Here is a 6037-nt window from a genome sequence, read left to right as displayed (position 1 = left end):
CCATATCTCTCTGTGTAACAATAAATATTATCGTTCATTCATCCCTGTTTCCTCATCTGAGTCTGCTCTTGGGTTCCCCTGTCTCACTCCGCATAACACCGCTCAGGAAGGAGACGCTTTCTGTCTCCTAGAGAGGAACGTACTTTGGTGCAAAAAATGCATATCAATCCAAAAACAACAGCAAAGGACCTTGTGAAGATGCTGGAGTACACAGGTACAAAAGTATCTATAGCCACAGTAAAACGTGTCCTATATCGACATAACCTGAAAGGCCGCTCAGCAAGGAAGAAGCCACTGCTTCAAAACCGCCATAAAAGAGCCAGACTACAGTTTGCAACTGCACATGGGGACAAAGATCGTACTTTTTGGAGAAATGTCCCCTGGTCTGATGAAACAAATATAACTGTTTGGCCATAATGACCATCGTTATGTTTGGAGGAAAACGGGGGAAGCTTGCAAGCCGAAGAACACCATGCACGGGGGTGGCAGCATCATGTTGTGGGGGTGCTTTGCTGCAGGAGGGACTGGTGCACTTCACAAAATAGATTGCATCATGAGGAGGGAAATTATGTGGATATATTGAAGCAGCATCTCAAGACATCAGTCAGGAAGTTAAAGCTTGGTCACAAATGGGTCTTCCAAATGGACAATGACCCCAAGCACACTTCCAAAGTTGTGGCAAAATGGCTTAAGGACAGCAAGGTCAAGGTATTCGAGTGGCCATCACAAAGCCCTGAACTCAATCCTATAGACAATTTGTGGGCAGAACTGAAAAAGCGTGTGCGAGCAAGGAGGCCTACAAACCTGACTCAGTTACACCAGCTCTGTCAGGACGAATGGGCCAAAATTCACCCAACTTATTGTGGGAAGCTTGTGGAAGGCTAACTGAAACGTTTGACCCAAGTTAACCAATTTAAAGGCAATGCTACCAAATACTAATTCAGTGTATGTCAACTTCTGACCCACTGGGAATGTGATGAAAGAAATAAAAGCTGAAATAAATAATTCTCTCCACTATTATTCTGACATTTCACATTCTTAAAATAAAGTTGTGATCCTAACTGACCTAAGACATGGAATTTTTACTAGGATTAAATGTCGGAAAATGTGAAAAACTGAGTTTAAATGTATTTGGCTAAGGTGTATGTAAACTTCCAACTTCAACTGTAGGTGTTCCTTTTGTCCAAGTGGGAAAGGGCAGTGTGGAGTGCAATATAGACTGTGTCATCTGTGGATCTGTTGGTGCAGTATGTGAATCGGAGTGGGTCCTGGGATGATGGTGTTGATGTGAGCCATGACCAGCCTTTCAAAGCATTTCATGGCTACAGATGTGAGTGCTACGGGGCGATAGTAATTTAGAGTAGTTACCTTGGCGTTCTTGGGTACAGGGACTATGGTGGTCTGCTTGAAACATGTAGGTATTACAGACTGGGTCAGGGAGAGGTTGAAAATGTCAGTGACTTGCCAGTTGGTCAGCGCATGCTCAGAGTACACGTCCTGGTAATCGGTCTGGCCCTGCAACCTGTTTCAAGGTCTTACTCACATCAGCTACAGAGTGATCACACAGTCGTACGGAATAGCTGGTGTTTTCACACATGGTTCAGTGTTGCTTGCCTCGAAGAGAGCGTAGACGACATTTAGCTCATCTGGTAGGCTCGCATTACTGGGCAGCTCACAGCTGGGTTTCCCTTTGTAATCCGTAATAGTTGATGGCATCTCCCTGCCTGTGATGCTATCAAGTGCACCCAGCTCCCAAAAACAAAACATCAGGCTATTGTCCCATTACACACACACATACGAATCATACACACAGACATAAACATGATTGGATAGGGTTGAGATGTGTGGTTTCTGTTCTTGTCCTTTAATCCTCTGCCACAGAAACAATGTCTTAAACTCTGTGTGGATGCTGAATGTCCAACAACTTTATCTGAAGGAAGCCTGGAGTGTGGCTCAAACTGGGCATGTATCTACACAGTGCACAAAACATTAGGAACACCTTCCTAATATTGAGTTGCAACCCCTTTTGCCTTCAGAACAGCATCAATTCATCGGGGCATGGAATTTACAAGGTGTCGAAAGCGTTCCACAGGGATACTGGCCCATGGTGACTCCAATGCTTCCCACAGTTATGCACCAGGCTGCTAGTCATTTTTGATACACACTGGAAACTGTCGAGTGTGAACAACCCAGCAGCATTGCAGTTATTGACCCTGCTCAAAGGCACTTAGATTTTTGTGTCTTGCCCATTCACCCCTGAATGCCACACATATATAATCCATGTCTCGAGGGATCATAGCTTTCACCTGGAATCACCTGGTCAGTTTATGTTATGTAAACTCAGTGTTTGTGTGTGTTTTATCTCCCATTCTGTGCTTGGGGTCCACACAGCTTGTGAACTCTGAACTCACTGTAGCTGGACGTGGTATGCACAGACGAGAAGCTTCACCTGGGGAGAGAGGAGTCCATCAATCAAATGTTATTTATATAGCCCTTAACAACTTGTCAGTCTTTTACAATAACTTGGACTAGAGCCCCACGCTGTGTGTGTGTGTATATATGTATGTGTACCTTGGCTGTAGGTGACTCCGCCAGGCGAATGAACAGTTTGTTGATGCCTGGCACTGGGCTGAATGAGTAGATGAAGTGACTATCCTGTGGGGTGTAATTGAAAGAGGAAAAGATCAGTGACATGATTCAATCAACTAACTATGAAGTAGAACAAAAAATAAAATCAACCGTTCTCCAGAACTCCAGGCCAGGAGTACTCCTGATAGAGTGAGACTCACCAGGAAGATGGGCAGCTGGAACATGTCGTTCAGCACCACGGCATGAACACTGTAGAGCAAGATACCAGAGCCTGGAAAGAGAAAGGAAGGAGAGGGAGACCGAGATTATGATGAAAAGCTTTCCCCCAAACAAGAGCAGCAATCCAAATGTACTGCATCTGTATAATTGTTTAAAGTATTAAAGGGACAGATCACTTTTTTGAAGGTTTAGCTTATTTTCAACTTACCTAGGGTGTTGTGGAAGTCTGGAAGTCTATGGGTATCTGCTAGCATCCTATTAAATACCCATATACTTCCAGTCATAGTGCTAATGCTAGTTAGCATTGGCTCACAAAACTACCTCTTAACTTCCTTCATACTGGACACAGATACATAAAAATAGTATCTACGAGTTCATCTGACTGTGGGGAAGTAAATAAAGGGGCTCATTGCCAAAATCCTGAAGTATCCCTTTAAATCTCAAAACTGTTGTTTTCCATAATTGTTATTGGTACAATTCTAAATCCCTGTTGGAACATCAAGTAGGCTGTATGAATATTCTCAGAACTGAAATAACATTTGAAAGTTTACATCAAGTAACAATTTATTAACCAAGCAAATATAGTATCTTACACTTACAGTACACAATGAGCACCAGGGGGCAACAAAAGGCAGCTTAATAAGAAATACATATTGAAGAAAAACCACTCTTAATGATGTCCATGTCTTTAGATAGTAAATAGTGGGGTGTGTAACAACAGACACTATACAAGTCAGCCTTAATGTTAAACTTAAACAGCTGTTGTGAAATCAATATGGTTAAGACAGTAGTGAATAATAGAAATATTAATATAAAAAGTGTAAATGTTTATATTAAACAATTACACGGAACGCTAGAGCCTTATAATCTACATCATATTTAGCAGGAAAGACAGGTACAATAGGAATAGGTTCTGTGTGATTCTCTGAAACCAATTCCACACGTAGAACAAAGTAAACCAATTCCAATTGGCAAAATCACATTTACAATAGTAACTTTTGGTCAGAAGCGTGGATTGGAGAACCAAAAACGGCCTGAAATTGGATGGGAAGTCAACCAACATTATATTAAAAGTTACTAGTGACCATAAATGATTGTGGGGCGATAGCCTCCACAATATAGTATGAATTGATTGAGGGGGTGTTCGTAAATTCATTTTGGTTATTTACGATTTCAGAGCACTCTCCCTTGAGTGTGCCAGAGCGCACAATAAACCACGATTTTTTCATTGTTACAACTGTTGAATAACTGATGAACTTATGAACGCGCAACACCCGTTGAATATGACAGTTGTCAGTAAAGGTTGGCAAAAAACAGAATTAAATTGTTGCTAGCAACACAGTTACAGTCACTAACGCTCTAGATAACAAGCTCTGCTAGGGCGAGTTAAATGGTCAGAGTGAGTTCGCTCATTTGTGTCTGGAAGTAGCTAGTAAGCTAACCAACTTTAGCAAGCTAACCAACTGCCATTGTGAGACAGCTCTCACGTGCTCATTTCTTTACAATAACTACCAGCAAACGATGTGCTACCTTTTTTGTAGCATTTCTACAATGCATTTCTACAAGTTCTAACACTAGATCGGTTGCACCAGGCTGCTAGTCATAACAAATGTATGCAAACAAATCTAGGCTACTGTAGATAGCTAGCTATATGGTGGTATTCAAGCTGTTAATCAATAAATGCAATGTCACTTGTTAAATCCACTTCAATCAGTGTAGAGGAAGGGGAGGAGACCAGTTAAAAGGATTTTTAAGCCTGGAGACAATTGGAGACATGGATTATGCATGTGTGCCATTCAGAGGGTGAATGGGCAAGACAAAAGATTTGTGCCTTTGAACAGAGTATGGTAGTAGGTGCCAGGCGCACCGTTTTAAGTGCTTCAAGAACTGCAAGGCTGCTGGGTTTTTCACAAATTGTCCACCACCCAAAGGACATCCAGCCAACTTGATACAACTGTGGGAAGCATTGGAGTCAACATAGGCTAGCATCCCTGTGAAACAATTGACACCTTGTAGAGTCCATGCCCCGATGAATTGAGGCTGTTCTGAGGGCAAAAGGGGGTACAACTCAATATTAGGAAGGTGTTCCTAATGTTTTTTACACTTAGTGTAAGTGAGAAGTAGACATTGGTCTGAAGCCAAACCCATCAGCCATAACTCACGCTGCTTCAGGATTCTCCACACTTCTTTCAAAGAGTTTACTTGAATACTGCCAATGACTGGAACGAACTGCAAGTCACTGAAGCTGGAGACTTATTTCTCCCTCACTAACTATAAGCATCAGCTGTCAGAGCAGCTTACCGATCACTGCACCTGTACACAGCCCATCTGTAAATAGCCCACCCAACTACCTCATCCCCATATTGTTATTTTTTTGCTATTTTGTACCCCAATATCTCGACTTACACATCATCATCTGCACATCGATCACTCCAGTGTTAATGCTAAATTGTAATTATTTCACCACTATGGCCTATTTATTGCCATACCTCCCTAATCTTACTACATTTGCAGACACTGTATATAGTTTTTCTATTGTGTTATTGACTGTATGTTTGTTTATCCCATGTGTAACTCTGTTGTTGTTTTTGTCGCACTGCCTTGCTTTATCTTGGCCAGGTCGCAGTTGTAAATGAGAAATTGTTCTCAACTGGCCTACCTGGTTAAATAAAGGTGAAATATATATATTTTTTTAAATACTCCCAGTCACCTTGGGAGAAGGGTGGAAAATCGGAAATGCAGCCATAAATGGGCCCTTTGCTGTGATCTGAAAGTGTCACTGACTTTGCCCGGTGCAATAGGTGGACAGATTTTTTCCTTTTCAGAACCTTTCAATGGTCCTGAAGCGCACACTCTGCCCACTTGGCAAGCCTAATCAACAGCACCTTTTGACTAAAGCAACTCACCAGGACTGAGATGGCTCACTGGGTCATGCAGCTGTGGGAATCTGGCTTAGTAATGAAAATGAATGTCAGCTCTATCCACAAAAACTAGCATGATTGAAAGGAATGATAAAAACGCTGTTTTAAAAAAATATATAAAAACAACTACTGATACACCTGTAACTAGGAATACTAGCTATCTAGCTAACGTTAATAACATAAGTAAAATATCCATGATAATAAATCCAACCATGCTTCAACATGCATGGATGTAGATAGTGTATGCATGTAGGCCATGCAGTGGAGGCTGAGGGGAGGACGGCTCATAATAATAGTCGGAACGGAGT

The 6037-nt window shown here is 41.8% G+C and overlaps 1 long non-coding RNA gene across 1 annotated transcript; it reads right to left on the bottom strand.

Moving 5' to 3' along the window:
- Nucleotides 1-2063: 2063 nt before the first annotated feature.
- LOC115161527 (uncharacterized) lies at nt 2064-3131 on the bottom strand. Its single transcript, XR_003869278.1, has 3 exons — nt 2790-3131; nt 2572-2655; nt 2064-2449 (listed from the first exon to the last, which is right to left on the bottom strand). It is a non-coding gene; the product is annotated as an uncharacterized LOC115161527 (long non-coding RNA).
- Nucleotides 3132-6037: the final 2906 nt, after the last annotated feature.

Source organism: Salmo trutta, chromosome 24 (assembly GCF_901001165.1).
Source record: "Salmo trutta chromosome 24, fSalTru1.1, whole genome shotgun sequence".
NCBI classification, from domain to species: domain Eukaryota; kingdom Metazoa; phylum Chordata; class Actinopteri; order Salmoniformes; family Salmonidae; genus Salmo; species Salmo trutta.
The sequence above is the reverse complement of the archived record's forward strand: the minus strand, read 5'-3'. Positions and strand labels throughout refer to the sequence as shown.